General features: G+C 39.0%; 1 protein-coding gene and 2 long non-coding RNA genes across 12 annotated transcripts in view; 1 reads left to right on the top strand and 2 right to left on the bottom strand.

Annotated features, from left to right (window-relative positions):
- Positions 1-334: 334 nt before the first annotated feature.
- LOC129774816 (uncharacterized) lies at positions 335-956 on the bottom strand. Its single transcript, XR_008742780.1, has 3 exons — positions 899-956; positions 606-694; positions 335-546 (listed from the first exon to the last, which is right to left on the bottom strand). It is a non-coding gene; the product is annotated as an uncharacterized LOC129774816 (long non-coding RNA).
- A 10,553-nt stretch (positions 957-11,509) lies between these two features.
- Positions 11,510-12,903, bottom strand: LOC129774814 (uncharacterized). Its single transcript, XR_008742778.1, has 4 exons — positions 12,689-12,903; positions 12,324-12,626; positions 12,078-12,266; positions 11,510-12,018 (listed from the first exon to the last, which is right to left on the bottom strand). It is a non-coding gene; the product is annotated as an uncharacterized LOC129774814 (long non-coding RNA).
- Positions 12,904-15,904: 3,001 nt separating this feature from the next.
- LOC129774807 (G protein-activated inward rectifier potassium channel 3-like) overlaps positions 15,905-22,053 on the top strand; it is a 302,558-nt gene continuing 296,409 nt past the window's right edge. For 4 of the 10 annotated variants that reach the window (XM_055778780.1, XM_055778781.1, XM_055778782.1 and 1 more), the window contains exon 1: positions 15,909-17,008. The gene's annotated coding sequence lies outside the window, so the exon portion shown is untranslated. Of the gene's footprint in view, positions 17,009-22,053 lie in introns of all 10 variants that reach the window. The other 6 variants (XM_055778777.1, XM_055778779.1, XM_055778773.1 and 3 more) reach the window with 5 other exon arrangements.

Raw genomic sequence — 22,053 nt, forward strand, 5'->3', positions numbered from 1 at the left:
AACTAATCAAACAAATGGAATCAAATTTAGCATATACACTGATAGGAAAATTTAGTATATATGACGATTTTTTTCGTAAATGTTACCAATTCGTTAGTCATTTTCTACCCTACTAATCATTGGTACATCTTACAAAAGGAAATTTGTAGGCATTATTTTTGTAGGATGGTGGGCATGTTGGCCCAACATTGGAACAACATCACTGAAAACGTTGTTTTTTATTTGTAAGAGATAATGATAAGGGATAATGACATTATGTTGTTGATAATTGATTCTTATTTATAAAGCTGTCTTCAATCATACATTATCTTTTACACAGTAATTTCCTACATTCTACATCTAAACATTGCTCGTGCAAATAGACAGATTTAATCGCAGCCTCGACCGAATCAATCTCATATGTTTTTTCAAACTCTCACTCATCAAGGTTTTGCTTCTTTTCCTGTTGCACATTTTCATCCTTTAGGACAGGAACAACTGATTAGTTGGCAGTTGATGGGACCAGATCGCAGTACATTTCATCCGCATTATTTGCTCTCCCGTTTCCTGATGTATGATTATGGTTAGTTATAAATATGGGTTTGTGATGAAACATATGTGATTACCTGAGATTTCTTTGTGTTGCACATGCTCAGTCTAATATACATTGAATTTTCCACCAGTCAACTGTGCAGTTTTAATCCAAGGTTAGAAGCTGAAAATTAAAAGGGAAAGGATTGTGTTGAAGTTTATTTTTATAAGATTCCGTCTATTAAGATTTCAATACAACGAATTGAACTTTTGTTTTCCCGCAGCGAAAACAAGTTCTCGATATCTTTGTGGTCGAGAATTTGTTTTCGCCGAAGAGAAACAAAAGTTACACATATTTGAATCTAATAAAAACCAAAAAAAACCTTACCTCCGAATAGCTTTGTTTCCTCAAGAGGAACGACGACTGCGAAGTACGCACATTACAGTTCCTAGAAATGAAAACAATCAAGGTTACACATGCTATGAAGTAAAATGTACGAATCTTTAGTAGGGATGTGTATTGCATAAGACATCCGTTTTACAAAGTTTTGGTAATATGTACAAAAAATGCGTACACTTTACCAATGTTTCAACTACTAAAGATTTGGTAGCTGCATTTACTAATGATTTCCTCCAGTGTAGAGGTTTTAGGGATCGATAAACGTTTCAATGGTGGTTCGACACACCTTCCTCCTCTCTAAGGGTAACGGAGCTGCCATACAAATGAAACTGAAACTTCTGCATAACTCGAGAACTAATCAAGCAAATGGAACCCAATTTCATTTGGATCACCGAATGTGTTGATAAGAGCAAAACTCGAGAAAGGAATTGTCCGATTTAGGGCTGTTTTCTTTCTATCATATTTTTTGTATCAAACATTTATTCCGTTACATGGAAACATGTTATTTGCAAGTGGATGAAAAATTCTTGCACGAAAATTGTGTTTGAAAATAGTCTGATATTATAATGTCGAGTTTTGGTAGAAGTACTGAAATTTTGTGATAAAAAATAATTTTGTAAGGGTAGATTTGAAGATCAATCAATGAACAGCTCTACGATTGGACCCATGAACGTGCGCTTAGTAAAAAAACGTGGATGTGATAACGAAAAATAAATTTTGGGCGGGACGAAGTTTGCCGGGTCAGCTAGTTTATATATAAAAATGGATTTCTGTCTGTCTGTCTGTCTGATTCTTATGGACTCGGAAACCACTGAACCGATCGACATGAGAATTGGTATGTAGGGGTTTTTGGGGTTGGGGAAGGTTTATATGATAGTTCGAGACCCCTCCCTTCTCTCTAAGAGGGAGGCTGCCACACAAATGAAACACAAATTTCTGCATTACTCGAGAATTATTCAAGTAAACGAAACCAAATTTGGCATGTGAAGGTTTTACGGGGCACGAAACGTTTCTATGCCGAATGCACTCCTCCCCCCTCTCTAAGGGGAGCTGCCATACAAATGAAACACAAACTTCTACATGGCTCGAGAACTAACCAAGCACAATTTGAAATGTGAGGGTTTTTGAGTATTTGGTATTTGCCATACATGACAATTGAAAATTTTCTGAAAAATCTGAAGGAAAAAGGGATAATTCGGAAAATTAAATTCCCATTTGTACTACAATTACATCGTGACAAGCGTTGTTAGTCCATTTGATGTTTGCGCTAACGAAATTGATCTTTGTTCGAAACTGGAAATGGATTTGTACTAGCAAAACAAATGAAGCACAAATTTCTGCATAACTCGAGAACTAATCAAGCAAATGGAACCAAATTTGGCATGTGGAGGATTTAGGGGGCAATCATTGTTTCCATGGTGGTTTGACAATCCTTCCCCCTCTCTAAAGGGAAGGGGGGCTGAATAACTCGAGAACTAACCAAGCAAATGGAATCAAACTTAGCATATAGAGGTTACAGAGATCGATAAACGTTTCGACAGTCCTCCCCCTTTCTAGACGGGGGCTGCCATACACATGAAATACAAATTCCTGCATAATTCAAGAAATAATCAAGCAAATGGAAACAAATTTGGTATATGGAGGTTTTAGGGGGCAATAAATGTTTCTACGGTGATTTGACACTCATCTCTCCTCCCTCCTCCCTAACGGGGAGGGCTGCATAACTCGAGAGTCAATCAAGCAAACGGAAACAAATTTGGCATGTGGAGATCTTAGGAAGCACGAAATGTTCCTGTGGTGGCTCGACACTCCTCTCCCCTCTACAAAGGAGGGGGGGGGTGGCGAATTGCATAACTCGAGAACTGATGGGAAAATTCAATTCGTATATGTTCTACAAAAACATAGTGATAAGCGTTGTTAATCTATTTGATGTTTGCGCTAACGGAATTAATCTTTGTTCGAAACTGGAAATGGATTTTAATGTGATAAAATGCAATCCTACATCTTCCTCTATTTATAAAATAAAAATGGATGTGTAGATAAAAGCAAAACTCGAGGAAGAAATTGTCTGATTTAGGTCTGTCTTTATTCTATCATATTTACTGTATCAAACATTTATTCCATGTAACGGAGAAATTATAATATATTATAAATAATTTGCAAACTTTCTCTTGAATCTTGAAAATCTTGAATGAGAATTGTGTCTGAAAATAATCTGATATTATAATGAAGAGTTTTGGTAGAAGTACTCGGAATTTTATAGGAAAAGGTAATATTAAAGGTTCGATTAGAAGATCAATCAATGAACAGTTCTGGGATTGGACTCAAGAACGTGCGTTTAGTAAGAAAACGTAAATGTTAATCGTAAATCGATAACAAAAAATTAATTTTGGGCGAGATGAAGTTTGCCGAGTCAGCTAGTTTTACATGAAAAACATTGCCATATTCGACTCACCAATTTGAAGACGAACCGTCAATGTCGTGAACGCGAAAGAGGAAACAAATCGAGCCTCTGATGGAGGGCGTCAATCTAGAATGTTACGAGCATGTTAGGCGTCGTGCACAAATTACTTTACGTGATAAGGGGGGGGGGACGTTGGTGGGTCGAGGTTGCGTTACTTTCTGTGTATTAGAGATAGGAAATTGCGTTACGTAGGGGGAGCGGTAGGGGGGATTCCGGATTTTTAGCGTTACGTAATTTGTGCACGGCGCCTTACTCAAACTCAACCTAAAATTTAACCGACATATGTGAACTGAGATAAATACGCATATTGTACATATACATACTGTAAAAATACGAGTTTATTTCAATAAGTATAGCCGATTTGTCAATCAGCTTATTTTTTCCAGCTCATTCTTTCTTGGTGAAATTTTCTTCGCAATTCGTTATATTGGACCCTATTAAAGAAATCGAGCCGATGAATATTCTGCTCGTTAGCTGTATTTTTTTTATTATAGGGCCTGATCACTAACATCACTGTCACAAACGTTTTCACGTCACTTACACTTCACTTAACCTTTTTGTGTCTATCATCATTGTGACGGACAATTGCGTGTAAAAATGAACTCTGTGAAGTGAAAGAGTTCATTCCCGTTTATAAGAGACATGCCGGTTGCATAATTTCGGGCGTTTGAACAATATGTCAGTTGCATAATTTCGGACGTCTGAATGTTATGTAGGTAAAATTAATAAGTGTATGAGATAATATTCCATTTAATTGAACGTATGTTTTAGAATGACAAGTTTGCGATTATACCTCGATGATTCGGTATTTCAATCCAACTATTCGAACTCATTCCATGAATCATTTGCTTGGTGCGTTAGTTTGCTGAATCAAACGCTGGTTCAAAGATGAGGAGGAATACTTGGTGTCTCTCGAATAATGTAGTTGTTGAACATATGGGAGTGTAATTTTATTTCTTCTTTCTATAAATGTTTACGAATGAATTACGAATGTTTGAAATACAAAAACCAGCTCTTCAATGTTGGAAAAACATTACGGTTATTATTTTATATTCAACGATTGATTGTATTCAACATCCTCAGTGAAAACATCGATTGTGCAGATCTTCTTCTGCACATTCCAATAAACGTTCCTCAACGTCAGTTTTTCAACGTCAGGGGCAGTTTCGGATAACGCTTGTAAAAATTAAGTGGTACAATTTTCAACCAAATTAAAAATATAAGTAAGTTAACAGCCCTTCCACCAACAGCTGTCATATGGTTTGACATGTCCTGGTCGTTTATTACTCACGAAAACAACACAGTGCCCTTTTTCATACACGTTTCAAAACCTTTGACCTTGAAGTTGTTAGTATTTCCCTAATTCCTCTGTGAACGATTTAGAAATTTAAGTACACCACCTCAGTTAGTAACTAATATGAAATGGAAAAACGTGCATACAACTGGGAAATAAAGGTCTATTTATTAGATAAAATTATTATTTGTCTTCGGATGGTGGTGGGGCACATTCGGGCATCGTTCACGGGGCACATTCGGACACTGTTTAATACCTCATAAAATTTGTGTCTGATAGTTGTTTACAAACAAACATCAATTTAGTCTGATTCTCAGACCTAATGATGGCTCGAAACTACAAAAAGAAAACCGATAGAACCAGCATCAACGAAGATGAGGTGGAAAGAGCTATCGAACTAGTTTCGAATAGAACGTTTTCATGATTCTAATTTCCCAACTAACGGTTGCATAACGGGAAAACGGTTTCTCAATGTTCTGGAACATTTGGAAAAGGTAGCAAAAAGCAACGTAAACGAATCAATTTCAAAAAATCAAAAATCGATCAAAAAGTCATTGCACGTTGGAAACAATTAAATATTGTCGAGAAAATTGCACAATTCATGTATCTTTTTCCCTTTTTGTTACAAATCGCTTACAACCGCAAGATGTGTCAGTTATGGGCCCTTTCATGCAAAAGCTCTCAGTTTCCCAGAACGATTGGCTACTCAATCATCCTGGAAAAAACTATTTCTATACACGACCTTTCAGGTATAGTTGCATTGGCTTATAATGCTTCTTTCAATCTGAGTAATATCCTAGCTGGATTCAAAATGACAGGTTGCTATCCATTCTCAAGAAAGGTTTTTTCGGACAAGGATTTTGAATGCTCAAATAGTTTCATCTACTGGAGCGGAGGTAGCAACTGACTCATCGGGCAATACAACAAAGCTGCAAAACATTGCGTTTACAGCACAGATAGATTTTACTTTGGCAATTTTGTCCCCGGAAAATATTGAACCTTTTCCAAAAACATCACCGCGGAAAACTACCACTCGAAAACGGAAGAAAGCTAAATCACGAATTTTTACTGACTCTCATAGCAAGCAGTTTCCTTTCAGAAAAAAAATGATGAATAGAAAAATGCAGAGTATGCTGGAAATAAGTGGAATAAAAAAAAAATTTTTTTTCGTTGTCCGAAAGTGCCCCAGGACTGTCCGAAACTGCCCCACACATGGGGCACATTCGGACAAAAAGGCAATTTTCAAAAATTCAAACAAACAATTCGTAATCGCATCAACGCACACATTTAACACGCTCATATGATACATTGATGTACAAATGACAACCAGGAGGAATTCAGGATTTTTTAATTATTAAAAATCAAGGAAAAAAAGTGTTCGAATGAGCCCCCCTCTCCCCTACTACATGTAGACCATATGGGAAATCACTTTTTCTAATATTTCTTCACGTTTCCAATTTTTCTCGCCGTATAAATTTTCCTTGGGTGAAAATGAACACAACAAAACAGAAAGTTTAAACCGAACGACCCGTTCTCGAGGGGGAAACACACCTTGGTTTTTATTTATGAAAATTGAAATAAATCGTTTCATACAGTGTCGGACAATAGAATAGGACCACAGCTCAATCCAAAACAGAAAGTGACAAAACTTTGAGAAAAAAATTTCCATTTAAGTGCATCAAACCATTTACAAATTGTAAATTCCATTCTTCGAAGAAATTAAAATCATCCGTAGTTAAACCAATTGTCCTTTATTTAAAAATGCGTTTTAAGCATACTTACTGACTAAAATAACGCGACATAAAATAGGACCGCTTTAGAATTCATGGTAAAAAAAATTAAAAAAAAAGGAAATTCATACCGTGATCGATTTGCAGGGTTAGTACTTGGTGGTATAACCCTTATTACGCATCACTTCTCGCACCCGGTTCGGCATCGACTCCACCAGCTTTTGGCACGTTCTCAGCGGGATAGCGTACCACACCGCCTGGATTCTCTCCCACAGCTGCTGCTTGTTTTTTGATTTTTCGGTGTACACCTTACGTTTAACTATTTCCCATAGGTTCTCTATGGGATTGAGATCAGGGGACTGTGCTGGCCACTCCATAACGTCTACCTTATTATCCTGGAACCACTTTTTAACCGTTTTAGCGGTATGTTTGGGGTCGTTGTCCTGCTGGAACTGCCACTTTAGGGGCATCTCCCACTCGGCGTGTGGCAGCATTACTTCCCGAAGTATCTGGGCGTAGAGATGCTGGTCCATAATCCGGTCGATCCAGTACAAGGGACCCACCCCGTACCAAGAAAAACACCCCCACACCATGATGTTACCTCCTCCATGTTTGAATGTTTTATTTGTATACTGGGGCATATACGCACAGCCGAGTGGGCGATGGACCCGGAAAAGGGGAAACTATGGAGAAATGTGCTGTGGTCGGATGAGACCAAAGTGAACCTCATCGGCTCGGACGGAAAGAGTTGGGTCCATCGCCCACTCGGCTATGCGTATATGCCCCAGTATACAAATAAAACATTCAAACATGGAGGAGGTAACATCATGGTGTGGGGGTGCTTTTCTTGGTACGGGGTGGGTCCCTTGTACTGGATCGACCGGATTATGGACCAGCATCTCTACGCCCAGATACTTCGGGAAGTAATGCTGCCACACGCCGAGTGGGAGATTTAGCATTAGCATTAGCATTAGCATTGAGCAAGTTGTACAATATCGTAGGTGGTACGAATTCAGAACTATCAAGTTAAAAGCTAGCCTCCATCCGTTGCTGATGATTAGTAATATCTCTTAGATGAAGGCATGCTTTCTCCAACAGTTATTAATTGTCCTGGCCACGTCCTTACAACTGCTGAGGAAAGGGGAGGAATGTTAGTTCAACATTTACTTAAGAGAGATGCAGAGAACTCTACGACCTCTCATAAATGTCTCGGGAATTCGGGAATGTGTTAGTATGGAAGGTAAGCCATAGGATACACTCAGCCGGTGTTACTGGCGTAGCTTGTTGTTACTAATTATTTAGCGGTACTTGATACTTATATAATTTCACTATAACTATAACTATAACTACAACTATAACTACAACTATAGCTATAGTTATAACTATAACTATAACCACAACTATAACTATAACTACTTATGGTTATAGTTAAAGTAATACTATTACTTATTTCTTATCACTATTACTATTACTTAGTGAAAATGGTGGCTGCTGGGGGAATTGGTTAGTAAAATAGAATTAAATTAAATCGTAGAATTCATCAAATGTTCTGCCTGCCGACCGTTGTCACATTGGTTACTGTTAAAAACTATAATTATAATTAGTATAAAAAATAATATGAAATTCAGAATATAAATATAAATAATAATTGGTTAGTGATATTATTCTATAGCTAGTAGTAGTGCACTCCGAACTTCCAATTGCTACCACGACTGTGGAACAAGTGTTCTATCAAATCTTAACATGGAACGATAACATTATGGATTTTGTTCATTGCTAGATTGGAAAATTCTCGGGAGTGAGTGTTCCAACTATCGCTTCTTAAATAGGTATGAACATCCATGGCTATTAATCTTGATGACAAAGATATTCTGCATGGTCCTGGAGAAGTTTAACTTTAGTCAAGAACAAGATTCTACACAAAAAAAAAAATCAAAATTATATTATCTAGATATGAATAACCTGCACAGCAGTTGAACACTGAAACTCGGAAATATTCATAAACTCGAACATGAAATTCATAATTCAAAATCCAACATCTGAAATATGGAATTTCTGAATTATATTTTATGTAATAAGTCTCCGGAATCTGGTGTAAAAGGGAATTTATCAAATTAGATATTCCAATGTTGTCTTAGAAAACTAAAATTTGAAACATAAAAAAATATTTTGAAATATTCAGAATTTCGATTCTACATACATTTAATGTATCTGAAATTGAATCTACTTCTAGAATATTTATACGCTCAAACATACACACACGAATATTAGACAAAATAAAATAGTACTCGTTCACTAACTGGGCTTTTTCCCAGTTCAACCCAATTATCGAATTCCACACGATGCAAAATAGCAAAACTTCAAATTGAATATTACGTCTATCATTAATACATAAGTGGACTGCAGCATAGTTATTGTACGCTCTGTTAAAAGTAGTCCAGTAACAATAGGCCCAGTTAGCGAACGACTACTGTAAAGCCAAAAAAGAAAATATTGCAATTTATTAAAGCAGCTGCTGTCGTGGAGCCACATATCTATTAATATTGATACGATGGAAGACAAAAAAAAAATAGCTAAGTTGCCGTCCTGAAGCTGCGTCGCCCCAATCATGGTAATAACACCCCAGAAGACGAATAAACACCGCTCTGCTGCCATCGTGCCGCTTCGAGAACGTAATACAGGAGTCCACCACATACTCATACGATTTCAACACGAACACGAACACGACCGCGAATACATTTGTTTTCGAAATTACACCATAACAACACAAAATATCTAGAAAAAGTTAAAACATATTTGAATAATGACGTCATGTCTGATAACCACAGCGTACATAATAATGATGCTCATTACACTCAATCACCTATTCATACTCAGGAATATACGCGTTGACGACACCGAATCTGGGAAGCGACAATTACAATGATGGATTTCCAGGTGGAATGAGCACCTTCAAAACAAAAAACATGAATAAAAAAAGATATTTCAGCACCGAACACATACTCCATGTAAACGAATAACACGCCTCTCTCAAACTATGAATATACATCAAACGAAAATTGTCTCTGATAGCGCCAACATATTACAATGGAAATATCAGGAAATGTATTTACGAATTGAGTTTTAGAAATCGATGCACACCTATATCGCAAATTTTACGTTGTTTCCTTTATACCTGAGTCAGCAGCTATCCCATTCACCCTCAATGAATGCAAACTTCCCTTTTCACTTTTTATCTCTCTACTCTCCAGAAGAGCTGCCATTTGATGATTCCTGTTGGAACTGGGCTTTCAAGATTCCTGTTGGAAATTTCAATAACCTAATTTAAATCTTAATATTACCTTTTGTGATGTGATTGTGGCGATGGCTACCACGACATCGAGCATGTTGTCTGGTCGTGTATCCGGTTCCATGCTGCTCGCTCTCAGCTCTCTAGAGCACTGAGAGCAAAAGGCAGACAATCGGATATCCCCGTCCGGGATATCTTAGGTAGCCGGGATCCTGATCTTCTGCTTCATCTATACCTGTTCCTCAGAAACGCCGATGTCAACGTTTAATGATGTTTCCTTCGTTGTGTCCCCGTTTCATATCCCTCCTAGCGATCGATAAACTTTTACTTAGTCGCAGCAATACATACACACACTCCTTACAGATGCACGGGCCAAAGGTTGTGCAGTCCACTGATCATTCAACAAGAGCCAAAGGTTGTACCGCTCATGACAACTCTACACGAGCTGATGTTTGCGCTGGCTAGTGACCATTCTATCCTGGATTCCTCGAGTCGAGAAAGACGCACCACGCTAGATATGGGGTACAGACTAGGGAGCGTTGCTGATTAATGGTCAGCTGCATCCCAATAGGAAGTAGCCCGTGTCGGGCACACGTATAGAGCATCGAAGACTGCAACATACCAATTATGAGAACACTTGTAATACTAACCTCGAGCCAACCGCGAGTAATCGGTTACATATTACTAACATAGTTGTAAGACAAAATATGTCAAAATATTGGACTCCCGGCCCCGTCAGGCGCCACATGTGCCTTAATAAAAAATATATTTTGGGAAAAAAAAAAAAAATTACCTTTTAATGTGTTATAAGTTATACGCTTGTTATGAGGAGAGAAGTATGCTAAAAGAAACAACATGCTAACTCTTTGTATAGGATACAATATAGTGTATGAGAAAAAAAATCTGTATGAGATATTGATAAAATAAATCACCGATCAGCTACGTCCATTCATGTGATGATTCCTTTAGTGTGATACAATCACCACGATAGCAAAATACATGAGACGTAAAGAGAACACAATAACACCTAACCGAACGGGCGACGATCGAGAGCGTAACGAAAGCGATCGGGTTTTCACTAACACATACGACGTATAAAATTGCTTCATTTTAGCGTTTCACCTCGCCAATTTAGAATTATAAATATAAATATTTGCGTAGAAAATTAAATAAAATGTCACTGATTCCAGAATCACTAAATCAGATAGCACACTTCGCACATTCGAAATATAATAAAAAAACAGCAGAAACGCGCGCGTTGTTCGAACCTCTGCTTCTTACTAAATGGAAACAAAAAAAATTCAAATGCACATTATCCGCACAATTTACGACTAAATTTGGAAGCTACGCATTGAAGTAACAAAAAGCGTAGCTCTACTTTAAAAAAATCAGAATGGAAACATATTTATTGTTATCGCACAGAAACCATCAATATCAAACGAGACTATGCACGGAGCAGTAGAAAAAAAAAACATCCGCACCCGATGACTGCCCGATTGAAAACTCGCCACACGCCGAGTGGGAGATGCCCCTAAAGTGGCAGTTCCAGCAGGACAACGACCCCAAACATACCGCTAAAACGGTTAAAAAGTGGTTCCAGGATAATAAGGTAGACGTTATGGAGTGGCCAGCACAGTCCCCTGATCTCAATCCCATAGAGAACCTATGGGAAATAGTTAAACGTAAGGTGTACACCGAAAAATCAAAAAACAAGCAGCAGCTGTGGGAGAGAATCCAGGCGGTGTGGTACGCTATCCCGCTGAGAACGTGCCAAAAGCTGGTGGAGTCGATGCCGAACCGGGTGCGAGAAGTGATGCCCCAGTCCACTTTGTTGTGCCTGATTGGTCCCAACAAATGGTGTCGACAACGGTACCAATATCGTGCCATTTTGCAATGATTTTGTCGACCTACCCTTCGTATTCGACAACCAATTACGAGCCAACACTGTGCCAATCTGGCACCACGTCGACCGGTCGCAAAATTGCTCGAATCTCATTATGGCTGAGTTAAAACAAAAATTGAAAAAAAACTTCGATAGAAATTATTTATTCGATATCCAATGCGACTTTATATAAATCGATACTAATACTAATATCATGATATATTGTATACTATCACGAATAATAACTATCCTACACAACACGTTACAACGAACGAAACAATCTTTCACTGGAGCATTCGCCGAATACATTTTAAGCATTCATAATTATCGTCCGATGATTATCCTATAATGACTACCGTAAAATTATTCGATGCGACTAGAATGAAACTTTAGTCCAAATACCACCATTCTAGACTATACTTTGCGGGTGTGGACGAATCAGATCTTCACTAAAAAGTAAACGTAGAAAAAATAAATTGATTGCAATTGTTGTCCAATTGAATTTTACCTGAACATTCCTATTCAGTTATAGTTTGGGATGTTGAAAGCATCATCTATATCATCAATAAGTGGGTTTAACGCGATCGTTGGATGCAGGTCCTAAAGCAGCTGCTGACGAAGCAGTTAGAAATTCAAGGTTAGGTAATTGTTACGATGGTCCATGCATCAGATGCTTTTTCTGCAACTGCGACGTTCTCTGAAATAAAATGCTTTTAAGCAAATAATTTATTGTATACATTAAATTGATATGCACATCTGGCTGCTACTGAATAACGCGCAATCGCTGATTTTATACATGTTCATTTGTTCCTCAAATAGTGAGAATGTTTTTTTTCTTTAAAGACTGATTGATCTGTATGCATTTTTACATAGACAGGTGACTGCAAATCCGGATGCATCCATTGCTACATCAATTATATCCATACAAGTCTGATTGAAGACAACAAAAGCGAAATAACCACATCAGATGAAACTTCGTTGGAAACATCCGTTGGCGATATTGTCTTTGAAATCTTAAATTTATTGTCATCACTTCACGTCCTTCGTTTGCTATTCGCTGAAATTCAAAGAAAAAGGCGTCAAAATATAAAATCCAATTGTTATTTGAAGAAAAATTACCTGTTTAAGAAAATTCTTCACTCAGTTCACTCTTTTCGCTTTTGTTTATTCGAATGACAGTTCAGTGAGAAAGAAGAAAGGGAATCGATGCAGTGATGCCGTTTCACTAAGTACTAGTTATCGTGTACTTTTATAGTTCAACTTATGGACAGTTTAGCCTGCGGGGATGAAAGAGGGGATTTTTTCCAGCACTTTACACCGTTCCGGTCGGTATTAGGTCCATAACCACTCGAAAGTATAGTAGAGCGGGACGTAATAAGGGTTATACCACCAAGTACTAACCCTGCAAATCGATCACGGTATGAATTTCCTTTTTTTTTAATTTTTTTTACCATGAATTCTAAAGCGGTCCTATTTTATGTCGCGTTATTTTAGTCAGTAAGTATGCTTAAAACGCATATTTAAATAAAGGACAATTGGTTTAACTACGGATGATTTTAATTTCTTCGAAGAATGGAATTTACAATTTGTAAATGGTTTGATGCACTTAAATGGAAATTTTTTTCTCAAAGTTTTGTCACTTTCTGTTTTGGATTGAGCTGTGGTCCTATTCTATTGTCCGACACTGTATATCAATTATCATTTTTAATACAATTGCTACCATATATAATTAACACCTACACTTGTGCTAATTTTTTCACAATATACGATCGGTCATTGATATGAAATTTTAGGAAGCAACCAACATTAAAGTTCCAAATTTAAATTTTATTTGCTAGAATTAATCGTATCACTCACCTCACTTGCAATATAAAAATGCCCCGACTTGCATATATTAGGCTGTCAAAAAAGTCCTGCGGTATTTTTTTTGAATTTTCATTTGTTCATAAAATTAGTTACAATCATCTGTATCAAGTCAAATATGCGCCGTTTTGTTCGATGACTTGTTCCCAACGAGATGCCAACTTCATAATACCCCTGTTATAGAAGCTCGCTTCCTCATTGGCAAAAATCTCGGATAGCCAATTTTCACAGGCCTTTTTTGTGGCTAACTTCTGACTACCTAGCTCGTTCGACATGGACAAAAACAGGTGGTAGTCACTTGGTGCAAGGTCCGGACTATACGGCGGATGCAAAAGAACCTCCCATCCGAGCTCCCGGAGCTTCTGGCGCGTCACCAAAGAAGTGTGTGGCCTGGCGTTGTCCTGATGGAAGACAATGCGGCCTCTGTTTATCAAAGATGGCCTCTTCTTCATGAGTGCTACCTTCAAGCGGTCCAGTTGTTGGCAGTACAGGTCCGAATTGAGCGTTTGGCCATAGGGAAGCAGCTCATAATAGATTATTCCTTGACAATCCCACCAAACACACAGCAGAACCTTCCTGGCCGTTAATGAGGGTTTGGCCACCGTCTGAGCCGCTTCAGCGGGCTTCGACCACGACCGTTTGCGCTTCACGTTGTCGTAAGTGACCCACTTTTCATCGCCAGTCACCATCCGCTTCAGAAACGGGTCGATTTTGTTGCGATTCAGCAGCGATTCACATGCGTCGATACGGTCAAAGATGTTTTTTTGCGTCAACCTGTGTGGCACCCATACATCGAGCTTCTTTGTGAATCCAAGCTTCTTCAAATGGTTAATAACTATGCCGGTCTTTCTCGGCTAATTCAGCGATTTTGTCGCAATTTTCGACGACAGGCCTTCCGGAGCGTGGCGCATCTTCGACGACCTCTACGAAAACGAAAAACGTTGAAACCATCGTTGTGCGGTGGAAATGGAAACTGTATCGGGTCCATAAACTGCACGAATTTTATTGGCAGCTTGAGATGCATTTTTGCCTTTGTCATAGTAGTACTGTAAAATATGTCGGATTTTCTCTTTATTTTGCTCCATATTTGCGACACTATAACTCACGAACGACTTAACCAAACAAAACACTGTCAAGGACTATATTATAGCGTCAAGGACTATAAAAATACCTTTCCAACAAGCTATAGTATGACTCGATACAATGAATACAACTAGAACTACGCGCTTACAACGACACCTCGCGGAAATACTGCAGGACTTTTTTGACAGCCTAATATTTGCAATGCCGATTTCCCCCGGGCACCTTGGTTTAGATGTCTCTGTTAGGGAACACTTTTCGGTGGGAACAACATTCCCTACTTTCATACATTTACAATACCGATTTCCCCCAGGCTACTTGGTGTTGATGTCTCTATTAGGGAACCGCCACATGTGTCGTCAATTTCGACCAATCAAAAGAGGGTATTTCCGTTAGGATAGGGGTTGAGATTTTTCGATTGTTCGATAGTTAGTTTCATGACATATACTATTTTCTTCAATATAAAAAAATGTTATGGAGTACCGAAATCGAATGACGCAAAAATTTCATCAATCCATTATGATCCATTATGAGTGCCATTATGAAGCGTTTGAAATTGGACAATTTTCACGATATGTTCAATTTTCGATTATCAATTTGTACCCCAATGTGTTCCCGAAAGGCGTAATCCTACGTCAAAAGTGCTTTGTTTGTTTCCTAAGATTGCTCACTGACAACCATTTTCTAACTGTAATATTGAATGTTACGTGCACACTTGATTTGCATAAATCAACCCCTCAACCGGTATAGAACGAAATTACCCTCAAACCAGACAGTCGCCAGATAGGTTGATTCGTGAGAGAATTCAACCAAATGCAACAGGGCCATGCAGTGTTCCCTTGAATAAATCCCGATGCGTCATCTCTCAACCGCATATGGCAGAAACAAAAAAATCCCGGCGTCTCCAATGCATAACACGTGCCAGCGCTTGCATGCAATGTGCGCCATGAAAGGATAAAAAATCATGTTTTGCCCGACACCTCTCTTGTTTTGATAGAGAGGGAGAGTACTGCGCCGCCGCTGCTGTCAAACGAGAGGCTTTCTTGCTCATGTTTACACAACATCATTCAATTTTCGATTCAGAACGCGTTCTTCGGATGAAGAATTGCTTTTTGTCACAAGTGTTCTTACGCAGATATGGTTAGTTATGATTAATAACTATTGGAAAAGTGTTTGAGAGTGCCCACGTGTTTCACAGCCGGATAACCGCGCGTTGGTCTCTCTCTCCCAATCACGGCGGAATTCAAAACAAGAGCGCACTCCCTCTCTCTTGGTACGACACTGCGTGAACGGAGCCCACACATCATTCGCGTATGGTTTGCTGCGCCAGGGGGGTACACAACGGTGTTCTACGGTGTGCGTCATCAGAAGTTTTTGCAGTGGCGATCATTAGTGGCAAAATAAAACGCTAGCAGTCAGCCAGCCAGTCAGTAGCGTTAGCAGCAGCAGCAGCAATACCACCAACAGTAACAGCAAACAGCAGCAATCAAGAGGTTGGTCGGTCCGTCGTCCCTCAGTCAACTCTCCTCGGCCGGCAGTCAGGAAGCCAGTTTTTAGTCGATAAAACGTCGCGATCGTATTCACATCGTTTTGCCTGATTGTTCGGAGCGTACACGGCTCAGCCGAAAGGGTTAATTTTTCCTCGACCGAGTTCGTGGCACCCGCAGGACGATCGATCGTTGTCGATCATCGTGATTTTCGAAGTTCCCGCTGCGTTTGGGATTTCTGATTGGGTGCGCGCGCTCGCGTGTGTGCGTGTTTGTGCATAAGAGGGTGAAAGCACGGCAGGGCGGCGTTTTGTTTGGAAGGCGTTAGGCCGGTTTTGACATTTGGCGGTTTTGAAGGAGCGGAAGTTTATCGTTGCGTTTGATGGATGCCAAATTTGAGCAATGTTCTACTGCGAGTGATTCGGATGTTTAGTCATATAGTTGATTTGTTTTTAATTAGAGTGGCATTTTGAAAGGGTGAGAAAAAGGAAATTTCAGTCGGGTGTCAATGTGTTTGGGGGTGTAGTGTTGTCGCGAGTGCAGTAGTCTCAAGTGAAAATCGGTCGTTAGAATTTCGGATATGGGGAGCCGATTTTTGTGCAAGTGAAATAAATTCTAATGAAGTTGTAAAACAAAAAGGGAAATTTCAAGGAGAGCCATAAAACGCGAGAAACGTGCTCGCATAACTAATCGAAAGTTTTGTTTTGGTGTAAAAATAGTTTGCCGCAGTTGTTGCCCTCCGAGATGTCTATCCGCGCGATGGATGTCATTAAAGTTTGAGTAAACAAAAAATTATCGGTGGTAAGAGTGGAAATAGCATATGACGCTCATACTCAACCAAAGAGTAGTGAACAACGTGAACAACGCGCGGCCGGACGCGTTCCGATCTAGTTTTCGCACCAGTTTTCCTTATTTGCACAACCAGCTTGGCGTCTCGTATCAGAACAAAGGAAACGAATCGGTTAAGGGATAAAACGTGAGCCAACCAAACCTACTTATCTACTTTGAGGTTAGTATACTTTGTTTACCAACAGCTAAATGTCAAAAATCTAGCGATCGTCAATAGTGACGCTTCTTCGACAGTCATCACCACCATTAAGCGCACAGCTGGGAGAGACGCTCGGTCTGCCGCAAACTATGCGTCGACCGACTGTGTTACTGACCTTTGTGAACTTCGCTCGGGAACGATTAACGATCGCTGTCGTCGTCGGTAACACACTTGAATCGCTGCCAGTTCTCACGCAGAACTCATTTGTCGTCCTTGAATGGTTTTCAAACGCGTGACTGCGGGAAGTGTTATTGCAGCCCTTTTTTCCTATGGCCAAATAAACAAACTGTAATCCTAACAGCTGATTTATGTTCGCTGGGTTTAGAGACATGCGCGTATTTGAAACGAGAGCTTCGCATGCTGCGCTATATTTTTGGAGTTCGGGACACGTCTCAATCTGGTTCAAGGTTCACGTTGAATACACACATGCTAGTCAAGTGCGATGAATTCAGTAAATTAACCCATTTTATTGTCACTTCCTTCTGCACCATCCATTGTCTTGTTCAGAAACAGAAATAACCTGTCTTTCTCGACGATACCGATGGCGAAATGGCTGTCGCTGATTGTGACGACGTAACTATCAGCACACCGACAGTTATATCTCAGCAAATTTGCTCTGTGAGGCCCACGCATCCCACGCAAAGCGCGGTGACCAATTTGTTGATTACGTGCCTCGGGTTGTTAGCTACTCTGGAAATTTTCGTGCGTCAAACGAATCACATGATCGTCATGTGGATGCCCGGGGGCATTCACTGATCCAGCATCTCTCAAGGTCCCCCTTGGTCCCTTGTGACTATGGTCGCGCCCGCCCATAAAGCCCCGCGATTTATCTTATCAATCCGCCTACGATCATGCCCAAGCCGTAATTATAATCAAAGAAGAACACGCACTAAACGAAGCCGGGTTTAAGATAGATTTAAGGGGGCGACAAACGTACACACAGTATAAACACGGTCTCCCGTTTTGTTTCAATCCATACGGAAGAGGAGCAGTACCTGAGGAAGAAGGAAATTTAATTTACCGCGATCATTCGTTTCGTCTATTTAGTGTTCTTTGCCAGTTCGATGCCTAGAAGTGGAGATGATGATGTTAACAACAACAATAGTAAGGGTCTCACACCGAGCTGCGGGGAAGAAATGAAAAAAGGCAACAGTTTAACAGGCGTTGTCTCATATTTCGCACGCTGATTTATGCACCCGAAGTAGCGGTTTTGCTGAACCTGCGGTTTCGATGCGCACCCACAGAAAGCTTACGCTGCTCTCAGTTTCTCGATGCAGCGATACGGTTTCGTTTACGATATTGGAAATGTGGGATCTGCTTAGCAAGATTCTGGAAACAGGAGGCTTCTAATCGATATGGAATAGAATATCGGTTATACAAAGGATCGTATTGTGTTTCATTTTTCGAATTTGAGGGATACGGTTACCGAGAGAATTTCTCACATTTTCCAATTCCTGAAAGCTGAATTAGTACAGTCAACCCTCCTATAACGCGGTGAGTGCGTACCGCGTTATACGCGCTATAAGAAACTCGTATTTAACATACAAACCAGGCTAATCCTCAGCGCGTTGTATGGAAACCGCGCTATAACTCAGAACTCAGAATGAGTACAAATCACATTATTCGTACCGCGTAGTATGGAGACCATAAAAGGAAATGATAAAAAAATAAAACAAAAAGTAGAAGGGTCTGAGTCTAAGGACACGGACGGAAGTTTGACGTAGGACTGTGATTGTTCAGAACAGTTGTTTTTTTAAATGTAATTATTTTCATTGTTCATAAATCTGTTAGTTTAATTCTTTTGAAACTCTAAATGACCCTGAAAAGGGCCGCTTGTTATATGTACTCATAACCGTCGAACGGTTTGTAACGGCTTGTACTCATAATCAGGAGCAGTAGCTTTTTCGGTGGAGTAATGTTTGTTGGCAGACTATCACAATCAAGTCGTATTGGTTCTACTGCTCAATCTACCATAGAAGGAATTGAGTCACTGAGAATTATGAATATGAGTCATGAAGATTAATACTTCAGTCCGTTTCATTTTTATGATGCGATGTAATGCTGATCTCAATAGGTCCTCGCATGATAATCGCTGCCATCCTGCTAGTATTGGCTCAGCCCGGAAGACACTCACTTAAGATGTTTGTCACCCCGTCATATACAGAAGTCATTCGCTATCTGGACTATCTTCAACTGTACTTATCTATAACAGGGCGTACATTAACTGGGATGCAAAGCAGTTATGTATCAATAATTGATGTTATCTTCAATTCGAAGTATTGCTTTTGCTGTTTTGCAGTCCAGTTAGCGAGTAAAATTCGATAAGTGTATAAGTGTGTTTTCGGCCCAATTAACGAACCTCTTTTATTTGATAAATTCTATACTTGTTTTATTATTTCCACTGTTGATGTGTCAGGAGAAAAAAATGCTGGATGAATTTGCTGTCTAATGGTATATATTATAACATATATCGTAAGAACGATTCTGCGTAATATGCATTTGAAAACTCTTAATAAACGTTACATTTTTCGTAGAGTGACCCCCCTACATAGAAATCAAAGACGTAGTCCTACGTCAAAAGTAAATTAAAAATTTTCGGATGTTTTTCTCTGATAAAAATTGATCCCTACCTAGATGAGGACTACGGACGTTGATGATGCTGAAGTTAAAGAAGTGGCTTCGCATACTCAATCTGCACATTGTTTCTGTAACCGTTTTTAAAGTATACTGATTTTTTGTAAAAAAAAACACAATACGCTTGTGCACATTTGTGAATTCTACAATAGTTCATGTTGCAAACGTTTCATCATTCCTACACACAAAACGTTTATCTTCGAATGAAGTACTAGTAGCAGCTGAATACTATATTACTGAGAGAGTGCAGAATTCTTTCAAACTCTTGTGATAATCGTTTCTATTTAACATTTCAGGTAAACCCCCTTCCGCTTTCTGCCGTACTGTTTTCTACCGCTCATCTAACCCAGCATCGTAACCAAACGGGCGCACCTTTTCCCGTAGATCTGCCTTGAGCTCACCGAGTAGTTTGATAGGTTTGGCAATGACATCTAATTTTGCAGCACATCTTGACTTGCGAATCATATCGTCTATGCCGGAGCTTGCCTGAAACCGATGTCGTAAACGGCTAAGAGATTATCTTGAATGTTTATATAAACATATCCAGTTAAAATCATGCATTGGTTGCACGAAAAAAACTGTTGGGACGTTGTCGAACGGAAACCGCGCTATAAGAGTACCGCGTTATAGAAGGGATGTCGTAATTTCATCTCCGTGCTAAATGGAAACCTCGTTCTGAGAGTACCGCGTAAAAAATATTGATATCAGGTGATCAGATTCGTTGTTTGTCAAAATTTGTGGTTTATTAAGCAAAAAAGATATTATCCTCATTCTTAAAAGTGTTGCCCGTCGCTAGCCACAACCTGTTCTCATTATTGTGGCAGCATACAGATTGCTCGTCTGGAGAACTGTTGGTCTTCCCCAGCAATCCACGAATCTACTCGACTTTTAGTCTCTTCATAAGAATGAAAGTGCTGTCCAGTCAGAACATACATTATCGATCGGAACAAATCGTAGTAGGTAGGGGCTATATCTGGAGAATATGGGTGGGGTAGATTTATGGACTTTAACTACGTGTGATCGAGCGTTCTCATGCAGCAAAAATACTTTATCGTGACTTTTTTTTCATATTGTGGTCGTTTTAACGTAGGACTACGTTTAACGAGAAGGTATGGAATACAGAACAAATGTCTAAAAAGTGAGAATGCAATGAAAAATGGAAGATTTTGAACCTGCTCTCGATAGATCGCCGAGATGTTTGCATCAATCGATTAGAAATATTTCTACGCACCTATTATAATGAAGAATTATAATAAAAAATTTTATTCCATTTAATTTTTTTTTGAAACTAACTATTGAAAAATTGGAAAATATTCAACATTATCTGAATATAAATTCCGCGTTATGACTGAACAATTGGAACAATCAATCTGTGCTCTGTCAGTTATGCAGAAAAACGAGCAAGTAATGGAGTGGTAATGGTCCTACATGTCACGTTGCATGAAACTTAGGTACAAATTATTTGTGATTTAACTTTTAGTTTCACTCTAGACAGCGAGCAGCTAACACCATATGTTGAGGCTGAGACTTAACATGACAACTAGTTTTTAAAGACTATAATAAAGTTACAACAAAATCACGCTTCAGGATCGCCAAAAATGTACTAAAGAGGTGATTATTAAGTAGGCCGAGAATGTGAAGTAGTCTTCTTTAGAATCCAAACGAATTATTCGTTTCGTTTCCGGCGCCTTTCATAAGTTGTTGGATGAAATGTACAAAATTCTTTTTCGAAAAAGGCCTGGCCGGGTAAGGGAGTAAAAAGTGAAGTACCCCCAATAATAAGAAATTTTGGCGGTTTATTTGAACCCCTATGAGGTTTAACGTAGGATCCATAGTGAAAAACGTACTTTTTCGTTTATTTCACGCCATCCTCAAAAGCTCCTAGATAAAAATTTGAAAATAATACTGAATGTGCATCTTACTATGGTGTATCAAGAAAAATTATCAAAAAATTTTTTTTATCACAAATTGAAGTACTAAAAAAAATATTGAAATTTTGAATTTTTTTTTTGGGATTTAGAGATTCAATTCGTATCTCTAATTCGTAACTCTAATTCGTATTTAAATGTGTTCCTACGGCTTTTCTTGATATGTATGTTTTTTTTCAGATTTTTTTCAGTGTTGAGCAGTAGAAAAAATTTTTTTTATATTTCCAAAGGGTCTGGCTAGGTGAGGGAGTAAAAAGTGCCCTCAAACCAAATGTTCAGCTGTATGAAAATATTGTATGGAGTACTAAACAAATCATTTTGGCAGTGGTACCATATATTTGAGTACACCATCTATGGTAAAAAATGTACCTTCTCGTATTTTGAACGCCCTTCTTAATAGCTTTGAGACAAAAATATTAAAAGAATACTGAAAGTACATCTTAC

Source organism: Toxorhynchites rutilus, chromosome 3, assembly GCF_029784135.1.
Source record: "Toxorhynchites rutilus septentrionalis strain SRP chromosome 3, ASM2978413v1, whole genome shotgun sequence".
Classification (NCBI taxonomy): Eukaryota; Metazoa; Arthropoda; class Insecta; order Diptera; family Culicidae; genus Toxorhynchites; species Toxorhynchites rutilus.